The sequence below is a fragment of the Molothrus ater genome, chromosome 11, assembly GCF_012460135.2.
Source record: "Molothrus ater isolate BHLD 08-10-18 breed brown headed cowbird chromosome 11, BPBGC_Mater_1.1, whole genome shotgun sequence".
NCBI lineage: Eukaryota > Metazoa > Chordata > Aves > Passeriformes > Icteridae > Molothrus > Molothrus ater.
The window spans coordinates 19,572,976-19,587,483 of NC_050488.2; the positions used below are offsets into that span (position 1 = coordinate 19,572,976).

At 43.6% G+C, this 14,508-nt stretch overlaps 1 long non-coding RNA gene across 1 annotated transcript in view; it reads right to left on the reverse strand.

Annotated features, from left to right (window-relative positions):
• The window catches only part of LOC118691520 (uncharacterized), a 94,650-nt gene that overhangs the window by 20,657 nt on the left and 59,485 nt on the right, over nucleotides 1-14,508 (reverse strand). Inside the window, exons 2-3 of the long non-coding RNA XR_004981020.2 lie at nucleotides 12,613-12,830; nucleotides 8,054-8,186 (exon numbers count right to left, since the gene is read on the reverse strand). This is a non-coding gene — a long non-coding RNA (uncharacterized LOC118691520). The remainder of the gene's footprint in view (nucleotides 1-8,053; nucleotides 8,187-12,612; nucleotides 12,831-14,508) is intronic.

Genomic DNA, 14,508 nt, shown 5'->3' on the forward strand with positions numbered 1-14,508 from the left:
AAGTGTTATGTAAAAAAAAAAAGGTGCTCTAATTTTGGATTCCCAAAGCAGAACTGTGCAGGGAAAGTCAGTGAAAAAGGGTAACAGGGTGTGCCAGGAGGGGATAGGCAGCTTGTCCTGACCCAGAAATCGGGGCTCTGATGACTGAAGAGCATCCCACAGGTTCTGTTTCGCTCATCTGCCCTCAGGTGACACCACGAGATGGTTGGACACCTGGACTTGATGGCCTTAAAGGTCTTTTCCAGCTGTAATGGTCCCAGGATTCTTTGCCTGCCAGATGCACTGTTTGGTGTGACTGAAGAACCCCAAACCCTTGGTTTATCTCTTCATCTCCCAGAGATGGGAGCACCAGTTCATTATTAGGAAACATCTTCTTTCCCCACAGAGCTGCAACCTCTCCAAACTTTCCACCAACTTCCATTTTCTATAGCCTCGGAGTCAAGATTACCCTTTATTATTTTTCCATCATTTCCTTCCCATTTACTTTGGATTAGTGGATGTTCTGTCAATAAGGACTAATGAAATTCCAGGCCAATATAAACTCTGTCTGCTCTATGAATGGTTCTTTTTTCACACAGACTCTCTATGAAATAAAAAGTGACTGATGCCACAATATGCTTTAATTATTTTCTTCATAAACTATCAAATTAAATTTTAAGAAGCTGGAGATGCCTCTTATTAAACTGGGACTGAACTCAGAGATGTAACTCTTAATGAAAGCTTCCCACACCAGAAAGCTTTTTTGTAATGTTAATAATTCTTAGCAGCCTGCCATATACAATATCTCACCAGAACTTATGATTTTCACATTTCCTCCCCCTGCCTTGGGCTGGGACACCTTCTCCTATTCCAGGTTGCTCCAAACTCCATCCAGCCTGGCCTTGACACTTCTAGGACTTTCTAAGCCACAGCATTATACAGTGCCTTCCATATTTTAGCTGGGATTTTCCACTCACTGTATCAGGAAGTTTGTCCAAAAAGTAGCACTGAGTATCCCAATGAACATCCCACAGCAGCTCCAGGTAAGTCACAGCACACCTGGAAAATCACAGGGATTCACCAACACCAGCTCCAAGGGAAAAGTATTTTCAATAATGTAAGCAGCAAAAACATCTCGAATTATCAAAGGAAAAACAAAGAAAAGCTGGTGTGTGAGTGGACTCATGGAATTATTAAGGCTGGAAAAGCCCTCCAAGGTCATTGGGTCCGACACTGCCACTGCCACCATTAAATCATGTCCCAAAGAACCACACCTACACAATTTTTGAGCACCTCCAGGGATGGAGATTCCACCACCTCCCTGAGCAGCCTGTTCCATTGGCTGACCACCCTTTCAGGGTGCAATTTTCCCTGATATCCAATCCAAACCTCTCCTGGTGCAACTTGATGCCATTCCCCCCTGTCCTATCACTTGTTACCTGGGAGCAGAGACCAATCCCTGCCTGGCTGCAATGTCCAGTTTGCTTTGGAAAACACAGGGATCAAAATGTGGCACATTCTGGGGCCAAGCAGCAAAATACTAAACCTGCAGAAGTCACTGGATCATATTTTTGGATCCTGCCTTAAGGGATGAAGAACAGAGTGAGAGATGAAAATGCAGCAGCTGGTAAAAAATGATTAAAAAGAATAAGGCAGAGATGAGGAAATACTGAACCTGCGGGGAGAAAAAAAGAAAAGGAACAAAGACATGGAAAAAAGACACTCAATCTGCCAAAGTTTACACAATTTCATCAAATGTACAAGTGAAGCAGAGGGAAAGGGGAAAGAGCAAAGCAAGCAGCTCGTGGCTGGGCTGGGGTGCAGCACTCAGGTGATTCCAGCTCATTCCAGCTCTGGGGGTTGGTGTGCCCAGCACAGCGAGTCCTGCCCTCCCTCCCAGGGCCCCTGGGCAGCTCAGTCCAGCTCCCCTGTTGGCCAATTCCTCCTGGTCACACAGTGACAGTCCCAAGGGCTTCATCTCCATGTCCCCTTTGGGCCAGGAACACCTGAATCCCACCATGAACAAACCATCGCTCATCCCCTCGTGGACAGCAATGGACAGTCGTGGACAGAAACTCTGATTCTTCCAAATGGAAATTTCTCTGTTGTTGATGGCAAAACACTGCTGTGCATTTTTTTTTTTCCCCTGTTTAATTTTATTCATGAGCCGAAGTGACTTTGGGCACTCACAAACCGATTTTTCACCGTGTTCTGAACAGATGGTTGTTCCAAGAATACCAGCATCCTGGCAGTGTCAAACAGCCTTGACCTTCCCAAGCAGCACTGCAGACTTTTTGTTAGAAGGAAAGAAATAAAGAACTGCTCGCACAGTCCCAATTTTTTTCTGGATTATTAAACACAGTGGACAGTGCAGGCACAAACTGTGCTCAAGGAAAAGCTGAGATTCAGCCTCAGAGAAGCAGGAATGGGTTCTGGAATCACTGGTGGTGCACAGACAACCCCAAGGTCACGTCAGACCCCCCTGCAGCAGCAGCAGCAGAGTGCAGGGATGTGAGCCCCCACATCATCTGCAGCTCATCCAGCCCTCAGGAGCTGCTGTGATGGGCTGTGCAAAGCCCAAAGAAAAACCACAAAATATCCCAATCCTCGAGTTCAGGCTTTATCCAGCAAGGGTCCAGTTACAATTTCCCAGTTATAAATAACTGGAGTTCATTGTGAGCCTTCAGCAACCGTGGGCTGGCACAGCTTTGGGGACCTTTGCAGACAGAGCCTTCAGAGGAAAGGCAGCTCATTTTGTTCTGCTTTTGAATTTTTTTTAGAGATATAATCCTATTTTTAAGATAATTTAAATATCATCTGTGCTTAGTTCTCTAGAAGCCACATAAAAAAAAAAAAATCCAAGTCAATTTTACTGCAGTTAAATCCACATGTCCTTAATCTCCAGGAAGAGAAGGCTGGGTTCCTTCCTGGAGACAATCCTTCTTTTTTAGCACATGTGAATTATTTTGTACCTGATTGGTGTCTATCAAGAGATAAAAATTTGGGGGCAGCACCTAGGGAGCAGCTCCTGTCACGAGATCAATACCTCATTATGGATTAAACATAAAAGTTAAGCCATCCTTAGTTCCCAGCTGACAAAGAGCGGCATAAATTCCACTGGCATTTGGGGGATTTTGTGCAAATTACTCCAGTGACCTCCTGCTAAGAGCAGGTGAGGAGCTGTCAGCCTTCCAGCCAGCACTGCCTGGGGGGAGCTCTGAAGCATCACAGAGGGATTTGGGACAAGCCCAGGGCTAGGCAGAGGAAGGGAGCCTGAGAATCCCAGCTGGCATCCCTGGCTGGCAGGGGCGGATGCCGAGGGATGGCGGCCGGCGCTCGCTGCCTTCTTCTCGGGATCTCTGCTGCTCACAGTGACCCTGAGATGTGTCAGAAAGTCTCTTTTCCCAGCCTGGTGCTCAAAGAAGGAGTCAGAGCTCTTCATTTCTCGGTCTCAAGGTTGTTTATTGTATCTTATCTATAAAATTCTTTCTCCTGTCCAGCCGAGGTCTGCTCAGCAGGACAGTCAGAGGCACTCTGCCTGCCCCTGGGGTGATGTTACCTTTTTATACTAAAAACTAAATGTACAATATTTACAATTACTTTCCAATACCTATCACCCATGTTAGACAGTGAGCTTCTACTCTAAACCAATCCAAAAGTGCCAACATCATAGCAGAAGATGGAGGCCAAGAAGGAGAAAGACTGGACATGCCCAGATTCCTCCATCTTGCCCCTGAACCCCCATTCTAACACCCCAAAAATCTATTTTTCACCCTGTGATAAATTCACTATCATTCTACTGAAACTGTCATGGCTTGTAGGTCTTCATATAAGGTTGGTCATTTGCTCCATGGGTCACAATCAAAACCACAGGCACCTTGGGCTCTGTGCCAGGGTCTCTGAGCCCCTGCAGTTCAGGACAGCCAGGGGGATATCCTGAATTCCAACATGTTCTGAAGACAACCTGTGAGGAGTGCTTGGGTTAAAGCAGCTGGCAGCTGAAGCACTGCTCTGGAGCAGGAGGCAATTACAGATGGATCAAGTGTGAGCACTTCTGAGCAAAATCCCTTCCATTTGGAGGCGACTGAAGTGACGGAAGATCTCGGGAAAAGGCAAATCCAGCTCTTTAGAGCAGAGCAGTTCCTTGATGCCGGCTGCCCTGGGTGCTCTCTGCCTTTTAATGCTGTTGAGAACCACTCATTACTCCTCTGCCTCAGAGGTTTAACTAATTCCCAGCAAAGCTTTGTACCCAGGGAGAAGAAAGCTCCGCTCAGAGGGCCAGCGCTGAGCCTCCAGCAGGACGTGGGCAGGGGAGCCAGTTGGCTCCTCCTTTACATAAGGAACAAAATGGAAAAACCAAAGGCTGAGAGGCTGTGGGAGCACAGGGAAAAAACCCAGAATTTAAAGTCACAAATGCTTAGGACACCAAACAGTGGAAGAGTCCTGGTCTAAAAACAATGGGTGTGGGCAGGAGGCACACTTGCCCCAAACCACAACAGAAATATGGGACTTCCTGGTTCATGCCCCTGATGGCAAGGGACAGGGCCTCCAGCTGTGCCAGGGAAGGTTCAGGCTGGATACCAGGAAAAATTATTCATTTCAAGAGTGGTTAAACATTGGGATGGGCTCCCCAGAGAAATGAAGGAGTCACCTCCCTGGAAGTGTTCGAAAAACCAAGCAGAGGTAGCACTTGGTGACATGGCTCAGGTTGGAACTGATGATCCAAAGGTTGGAACTGATGATCTTGGAGCCCTTTTCCAGCCAAAGGTTGGAACTGATGATCTTGGAGCTCTTTTCCGCCCTGCTGTTTCAATGATTTGATGTGTCCAGCTTCAGGACAGAGAGATCCAAGACAGCAGAAATGCAGCACCAACATTCCACGTTCAGCCTAAAACCCAGCAATTTTCCTGCCCTGGTGTCCTCAGTTTCCCATCATTTCCCACTGCTAATTTCACCTCTTAATTGTTTAATGATTCGTGGAAAATAGGAGGAATGATGAAACCTCTCTTCCTTCTCAGCGCGTGAGAAAATGAAACCATCCAAGCAACGATCCAAACTCCACTAAGTGGAAATTTGGCCCTGCAGAAATTCATCCTGGGTTTTTTCTGCCTTCACCATTTTCCTTCAGCTGTCAGAGCACAAGATGAAATAAGATCCTATATTCCTAGTGCCATCTGCATTCCAAAATCCCCTACTGATCAATGCAAGTGTCCAAAGAACACTTCCAATTTGTCACAATAACCTTCAAAACTTGACAGAAAATCATGCAAGTTATTTCTTTCGGATCTCTCTGTATCTTGTGATTATTTATACTTTGCCAATACAATTCTAAACATTTTCCTTTGCATTTCCCATATTTCTCAGAAGAACTCAGAGGTTAAACCTTGCAATGGGTTTATTTTCCTCTCTGTGTTCCTGTTTTGTATTTCTGGACATTTAAGAAACACTGGAATGACTGCACTTGGAGCAGGACCAAAAATGTGCTTGAAAAGGCTTCAAACTGACACATCTCAGAATATCAATAATCAGGCTGCTTTGCTCAATTCCACTTGGTCTGTTTTTCTGTTTTATAACAGATTTTAGATTTTAGTGGGAACAGTTGCACTGAAAAAGTGGGGTTTAAGCATCAAGTACAAGAATCCTGTTTGAAAACTTTCATTTTAGCCTTTAAGAAAGTGAAAAAAAATATGAAATGCCAGAGCTCTGAGTGAGATGCTCAGTGAGTTGAGGAGTCAGGGGAGGCTCTGCCCAGCTGTTCCCTGTGGGTGTTGTTGCTGGCACTGAGCTGGTGGGTGAAGCTCACCCTGTGTGGTGCCACCTCTCCTTCTCCTGCACATCTGGCCAGCTGTGAGGGGCCCAGCTGTGGGCACCTGCTGGGGCAGGTGCTGCTCTGGCCACTTCCGTCCCTTCGGTGAACCCCAGCGGGGTGAGGAGGCATCAAAGCTGATGGGAGAAATAAATCCACACCTGTGAGCAGCCCCTGCACCCAGCAGGAGCCCAGGGAGGAGCCTGATCTGCTGGGATCTGCTGGGAACAGGGACCACAGGGCTTTGAGAGGCTGCAGGGAGCAGCTCCCCCAGTTCCCAACGCAGAGCATGGCTGAAATGCACTGAGCACTGGGAAATGCAGATTGCACTGCAAGGCTATAAAAAGCTCCTTTTAAACAGCAGCTCCAGAGCTTTACCAGGGACGGTTTTCTGGGACATTGGGCTGAGCCCTGGGATGAGCTTGTAAAGGTCGAGCCATAAGCAACTGTCGGTCCAAATTTTATGACTGGGAGCTAATAAACACAAAAGTGTAGGAAGCAGTCAATAGCCATTACCAACCACAAAAACAGACCCTGCAAAAAGAACTCAACAAATCAGTGGTGGCTGTGCTAAGGAACCCATCAGAGAATTCATGGAACCTGGAGAGCAAACCCAGTGGCTGATGCTTTAAATTCTGCACTTGCATTAAAAATTCATCAGAGTATTTATAGCCAAGTTAAAATAAAGCACCAAAACACAGCCCCATGGGAGGAGGGAAAGGGAAAGGGAAAGGGAAAGGGAAAGGGAAAGGGAAAGGGAAAGGGAAAGGGAAAGGGAAAGGGAAAGGGAAAGGGAAAGGGAAAGGGAAAGGGAAAGGGAAAAGGGAAAGGGAAAAGGGAAAAGGAAAAGGAAAGGGAAAAGGAAAAGGGAAAAGGAAAAGGGAAAGGGAAAAGGAAAAGGGAAAAGGAAAAGGGAAAAGGAAAATGGAAAAGGAAAGGGAAAAGGAAAGGGAAAAGGAAGTTGGTTCCTTCCATAACAGTTGATGGGAAGAGTTTAAAGCTCACCCAATCATTGAAAAAAATATATCAATTTCCAGCTCTGCCCACTGCACAGCAATGCTGTCCTTTGACTGCAAGGACTCTCAAACTGAAATTCAGCTTCTCCAAAGCAAAACTGCACAAAATTATCCCAGCCAGAAGGAGCCACAGATCCTCCTTGCCCAAGCAGACCTGCAGCACAGAAATGCAGCAGAGCAGCTCAATTACCAGCAGTTAAAGCACAGCAGGATCTCCAGTTTTCTAATTGAATACACTCAGTTACAAGCAATAAATAAAATAAAGAGAACATCTCGAATGAATAAAAACATACCTTTGAATAAAAAATATTCTCATTAGGGGAAATGATGACTGCTACCAAAAAAATCACCGAGCCACTTCTGTGACAGGCAATTTTTAATCAAAGACAGTTCTATGCAAATTAAGGAAAGCAAATCTCTAAAGGAATAATAGTCTGCCTTAATAGTCCTATCCTTTTTCTGTATAGCTGCTATGGATGTTGTGTTATAATTGGTGCTATATGCTGTCCTTCCAAGCTTATTTTTGGCATATTGTTCAAAGCAAGAATGTAAATTTTTTTTAAAAAATTAGAAATTAGAAATTTTAGATTTTGAGGCAATCTGCAGAATGACATTCCAAATTTATATACATTTATACATATATATATATAATGGCTTCACTACATACATATTCATATTTATATATATATTAAATGGCTTCATTATATACATATATATGTCATTTACATACATATATAATATGTATATATGTATATATATAATATATATAAAATTATATATATAATTCTAATATATACAATTCTAATATATATAAGATATTATATAACTATATAACAAATATATATATATATATATATAAAAATTCATGATCATTGTGGAACACTGTTAGGGGATTAAAATTGCAGGTTCCTGCCATTGTACATAAAATTTTTGGGGCTCTGTTGGTCACGAGGATCTGCATTCAGAGCCTGTGCTGATCTCACAGTTCCTGCCATCCATTGCAGCTCTTGGACATGCTCCACCCCACCTTTTACAGCCCCTCACTGAAGCTTAGCAGGACAAAAATTTCACCATGGGACACTCCCTGTGAGATCCAGAAAAATCCAGAGATTTTGTGGGGACCGAGGTGTCCCAGGATGAGCTGAACACTGAATTTCTGCTGTACCACAGTCCCACACGTCCTGTCATGTATAAAACCAACATGGAACTTTCCTCTCCAGCTGCCACAAGCACTAGTGAATTTAGTACCCACCTGGAAATGCAGCGTGCAGTTCCAGGGTGTCTCAGGCAGGGGCAGTTCTTGGCCTGGGGAAGGATAAATCTTCATTTCACACCTCAGCAGGCTCATTGCAATGGTGGTGGCACTTTACTGCTGACTGTGGGACCTGGGGGAAAGAAGGAAAATATTTAAATATTTGCAGTGAGGTTCTTTTTTTTCAAGTTTTAGAAGATTCTGGTTTTCCTCACTGGGAAAGAACTTAGAATTTTAGGGGAAATATTCCACAGTGATCCACAGCTCATAAGGAATTTAGCTTGGAAAAGATCATCAAGTCCAATGATTACCTTGCTAAGATTGAGATGTTGGGAGCAGGGGGTGTACAGCCTGCTCAATAAATTAATTTTAATAATTAATAATGCCTGAGGAGTTCAAAAAGAGGGTTTTGGTTTTTTTTTTTTGTTCTAAAGAAAGTTTTGCCTGATTAATGGTGTTACCTGGGAGGAGACGACCAGCTTTATTTATTTTATTCTTCAGTTGCCTCCAAAGTGGTGTCATATCTTATCTATGAAACAGCAATCAGCTGCTCCACTGTTGGCACAGGTGGCTGCTCATCCCCATATTCTTATCAGAACAATGCAAACTGAAAAACATTGAAAAGAGACCCAGTAAAACACTTAAGGAAACCCTCAGTGCACCTTGGGCCAGGGAGGTTGAACCCTCCTTGGATTTGTCCTCCAATTTACTGTGAAGTTTATTTTAAAGTTAGCAGTCTGTTTGGAGTTATGATTAATGGTTTTGAAAGGGCTTTTTTTTCTTTTTTTCCTTCAGCTGCTCCTCCCAACAAAGGATTTAGAATTAATTCACATCATCCAACTCCTTCCTTAATGGATTTTTAAGGTCCACTGCAAAGAATCAATCAATAGGAGGCTGAGAGCTCTGGCATGTAATGCATCCAGCCCCACCAGAGCAGGGCAAGGATTTTCAGCTGCATTTATTGGAATTATTTGCAGTGATTAAGAAAAGCAGAATAATCATTTGCATTCAGTCAATTCAGGAGCAAAGAGAGTGACTCGAGACGTACCAAAAGTTGGAGTTTTTTGTGTTTTAAGAGGATTTTGTGAATCTTCCCTCAGAAATGTAAATGCTGCTGCACTGAATGTGTTCCTGTCAGGGAACATCTCATTTCCAGGGCACTATTTCCAGGACAAAGTGACGTTTGCAGGTTAATTTTGTACCTGGAATGACTGCAAAAAACACTCCTGGAACTGGCAAGCAGAACAAGGAAATTCAAGCATTTCCATGTATTTTCTCCACTTTTTTCCTGCCATTGATTGTTTTCTTTTATTGATAACAATTAAAGAAAATTAACATTTTTTAATCGCCATTTCACTGGGGTTTTTTTTTCATAAATAAAATGAAAAATTAAAAAAACCCAGCCCTGTGTGCACAGAGAAGCTGCCACTGACTGAGCTGGAATGGGGTCAGGGCAGGGATGAAGATTTTTGGGAATGACACCAGAAAGACTTGGACAAACTGGAAAAGCCTTTTTACAACACCAATCCTTTGGAAACACGGCCTTTGTGAACTTTTCAGTTACCAAAAGAAATAACAAGAATTTGTCACTTCAGTGGCCCCTAAATAACGAGTTCACTGTACAGAATAAAACCAGAAATCTGTAAAACCCCAAAAAATGGTGGAAAATAATCAGGTTCTAAAATAACAACAACGGGTGAAAAATAATCAGGTTCTAAAATAACAACAATTTTGAGAACTCTTGAGATAAAAAAATATTAATTTCTCCTTAATTTTGATTTCCAAACTCTGCTTTCCATTGATTTCATTGCTCCAGGCAAACACAACATCAATGCAAAATCACACATTCAAATTTGGGCTACAAATATCCAAAAGTCTTTTTTTTTTGTTCCTCTGATTCTCCAAAGAGGCAACAAGAACCCCACAATTTTTAATGCCAAAACCTTTTGTGGGGAAAATTCCTCTTAAAAAATAGCTGTGCCCTGGAAGATACATTGAATTCCTGATCTTGAAAGTCCTAGAGAGGGCAAGGAACAGCTGTGCCATGTCCAAGGGATCAAAAAATAGCATCAGATATTTCATGTGAGCAATATCCAAAATTTATCTCTTGCAGCAACAATAAAATAGGCTGAGTTGTGGCTGGGATCGAGCTAAAGGTCTGAGCTGAAAAATACAAACCTTTAGGGGACAGCAGGAAAAAATGGAATTATTGCAAGAATTAGTTCCTTCTGGAAACAGAGCCAGCATGTGCAAAGATGAGGCTTTGCTGTAACATCCTGGAGTTTGTTCCTGTTATTGCTCAAGGACTTTCAGGTGAAATTCAATCAATGGACAGGCAAATCTCCTCTCCCTGCTCAGGAACACACAGGTCTGAAAACCACCAGCATTTCCTTCCTGCTCAGGCAACAGCTTGAGAAAGAGAATTTTTTGGCCAAAGTTGCTGTATCTGCAGAGATTTACACAACAGCCACTGCTCTCCAAATATTTACAGCACCTGAATATTCTTTAATGGGCTCCTTTCCTCTGCTGACCTGTCTGGTTGCTCACTTGGTACAATTCATTCATTATCTGTGGAGTACAATCAGGTTTTTGGGGAGGAATGGAAGACAAAAAGGGCAGTTCCCTGTCTGTCTTTGCCCTCTGTCCATGCAGGCTGCAGCTCCCTCTCCTTTTGTCCATAACACATCAAAAGCTGCAGGTCAGGAGCAGAATGTGGGTGGGTGATCCATCAGGAGCACAATGAACTGTGAGACCCAAAAGATGCTTATCCAGCAGGGCTAATCCTGACACTGGGGCTCCATCTTCCATCCAGAGCTCCCTCGTGGATGCTGCAGCACTGCTCTAAAAGATTTTGTGGTAAATCACAGAACGTTTCACAGGTGGGGGAGATGAGACAAATAATCCTGCCATAAAAATGCAGCAGGTTTTGCTGCCTGGGCCATTCCTCTTCCTCTGACACAACTTTCACCCCAATCCAAATGAAAATGCACACATGAGCTTTCACTGAGAGGATCATAGAGCATAAAATTCCACTTAAAATAAGGAATGGTCCATTTTCCTGCTGTTTGTACTTATCTCTGGAACAGGTTTTCGTTAAAGCACCCTGGATGTGGGATGGGCTGTCCCACAGGGAGGTGCCCCTGGGCACTCTGGAATTCTGTACATTTTACCCTGCACTCTGGATCCTTTACAGGAGATTAATTGGCTCTGTGGTTATGTAAATAGGGAAGCCAAGATTCCAGTGCATCCTTCTCCATAAATTAAAAACAATGCTTTCCTGCAGTTATGGCTGTAAAGGGGAAATAGACCTTGACTGGATGTAATGAGGCATTTGTGTTTGCAGTAACCAGAATTTACTGCTACTGCTCCAAGAACCATCACTCCTTGTTTAGGCTCTTAAGTGACAATAAGTGTGGCAAAAATAAATTTTAATGAACACTCCTGGGTCACCTTACTGAATTTATGGGGCATAATCCAGCATCATTTGAAATAACTGTGAACCCTGGGGCTGTGGGGAGCAGTTCCAGCCTCTGATTGCCTCCCTCAGGTCAGATGCAGGTTCAGACACAGCAATTCCTGAGGGGCCTGCCTTTGGAAAGGTGACCTGGAGCTGAGCTTTGGCTCTCTGGAAAGGCCACAAAAGGTCCTTGGAATGGTGGCAGATGGAGCATGGAGCTGCTGCTGTGCTTATCCCAGAGAAGGGTGTGGGGTGACACTGGAGCTGAGTGGCTGCTGCTGGTCAGGAAGGGAGGATGCAGGATCCCAGTGTTGTGGTGTTGTGGGGAGGGCCCCCAGGATGAGGTGAGAGATGAGAATTTGACTCCAAGTTCTCAGAAGGCTGATTTATATAATATCATATCTATATTATATTATATTATATTATATTATATTATATTATATTATATTATATTATATTATATTATATTATATTATATTATATTATATTATATTATATTAATATACCAAAACTATACTAAAGAAAGAGAAAGGAGCCATCAGAAGGCTAAAACAAGAATGAATAATCAAAAACCTGTGAGAGACCCAGAGAGCCTGACACAGCTGGCTGTGATTGGCCATTAACTAAAAACAATTCACATGTTGGATAAACAATCTCCAGGCCACGTTCCAGAGGAGCAAAACATGGAGAAGCTGAGGCTTCCCAGGAGAAGAAATCCTGGCGAAGGGATTTTTCACAAAATATCCCAGTGGCATCCCAGCCCCACTGCAGCCTCCCCAAGGAGTCTCCTTTACTCTCCCAGCTAACAGGGTTTTGGTGGATCTTAAATTCCAGGAGTTTTCTCCAAAAACGGAGCTGCAGCTCCCTCCCAAGCACTGAGCAGGGAAGGAGGCGGAGGGCAGGGAAGGGACAGAACCCCCAGAGCTGAGGGGGAAATCCAAAGTTTAAGTCAAATAAGCCAAGAAACGCTGTTTTCTGCAAGGAGACAAGCTAATCCCTGCAGGCAAGCCCTCAGCTTCCCCATTCCTCACAATCCATGAGGGAAGCAGCTCCCAAAAAACGGTGAGGACGTTTTCCCTTCCAATTAAAGTATTGCACTTACATAACACTCCTGCTTTGCGCTCCATTGTGCCTGGTCTTCAGCAGCTTATCTGTGTGATCCAGATTTCTTTATCCACCTTTGTATCTCGTTCCAAGGGAGCTGGACAGAATTTCAATACAGGACCAGAGTGGTTTTTAGAAAAGCTTCCCAGGCCCATTATGTATCTGAGCAGTGGGTATGAGGTACAGGCCATTGTCACGCTGCTCTCCTTCATCTTCCTGAAGAGAAAAATAGAAAAATGCTTGAATTTTTAACCTATTTTTTCAGGAAAATAAAAGCCTGACCTCCATACAGTGCCTAAAGCCTAAGCTTGAAATAATGAGTTGTTATTTAATTCTTCTGTAGTTAAGGGCCATGGGATGTTACACAAAGAAACGTGCTCATCACACGAGCCTTCATTAAGGGATGTGCTCTCCTATTTATTAAAAATAATATTAACACTGCTGCCTATTTATTTAATGCTTTTCCTCTTCAGAGCCCTTTTTAGGCATTAGCTAATTAATGTAATGACCTGGGATATTTCAAGTGGGTCTTTCCTTGGCAGAGCTGAGGGAGGGCTCTGTTCAGGGCAAGGAAAATAAATATTTTCTGTGCTCTCTCTCCAGGCAGGCCCCCACTTCCAGCTCCTCTGGCCTCTCCAGAGCCAGGGCTGGGGTTTTGGCAAATAGAACATAGAAATTCAATTTTCCATGTATTTTCTTCACTTTTTCCCTCCTATTGAATGTTTCCTTTTATTGGTAACAATTAAAGAAAATTAACTTTTTTTTTTTTAAGGGAAGGCAGTGTTGAAAACCTGGTTCATGTTGGGCAGCTGGATTAAAATTCCCAAATTCTCAGTGCTCAGCACATGTGACACTGCACAGCCCAGGCAGTGCAATCCATCCTTGGAAAAGCAAACCACCCTCACCTGTGCTGCTAAAACCAAGGTGACATTTATGAAACTCATCACCTCTTCACTCATTAGGCCTTCCTGCCATTCCTCAAACATCAGCTCTGTGATTTATTCACTCAGCAAAACCTCCAGGTCCATTCATCACACCAGGTCTGGGCACAATTTAAAACTTCAGGTGCAAGGAAAAGGCTTTTTCCAGCTTGCCTTATATGTTAGAAAAGGGGACACTTTGCTTTAAACCACACCCCAGTTAATAAAGCAAGAACTGAGTGTGTTTTAGGAGCTGGATTCAATGCCCAGTTTATTGAATATAAAGTTTTCTTCTAGGAGAGCCCTTGGAATGGAAACTGGGATTATCCTGAACTTGGTCTGATGCTGTCCCTGTGCTCTGTGGTGACTCCCAGCCCCTGTCCCACACAGGCCTCTCCTGTGACTCTGATTTAATCACCAATTAATGATCAATCACCTATTAATGATCAACCAGCAGGTCCCACAAACCAGGATTTCCTGCAAACCTCCGTGCAGGGGTCACAGAGCCAGGGCAGCCTGGGGGGTTCTGTAACCCCCACCTGTCCCCAGGATATTTTCTGAAAAATCCCTTTGCCAGGATTTTCCTCCTGAGAAGCTGAGAAGCCTCAGAGGAAAAGAAAAGCAATGGTTATCTGCTGCTGTGGAATGCAGCAGGTGCATCTGGGATTGGTCCATGTTGGTTGTTTTTAATTAATGGCCAATCACAGCCCAGCTGGCTCGGACTCTCTGAGGTCAGGAGCTTTTGTTATCATTCCTTTCTATTCCTTTCAAGCCTTCTGATGAAATCCTTTCTTCTATTCTTTCAGTATAGTTTTAATATATCATTTTCTTTTAATATAATATATATCATAAAATAACAAATCAGCCCTCTGAAACATGGAGTCAGGATTCTCATCCCTTCCCTGCTCCTGGGACCCCTGTGAACACCCCCACACCACCCACCTGCCCCTGGGCATCTCCCTCTTCACCTCAGC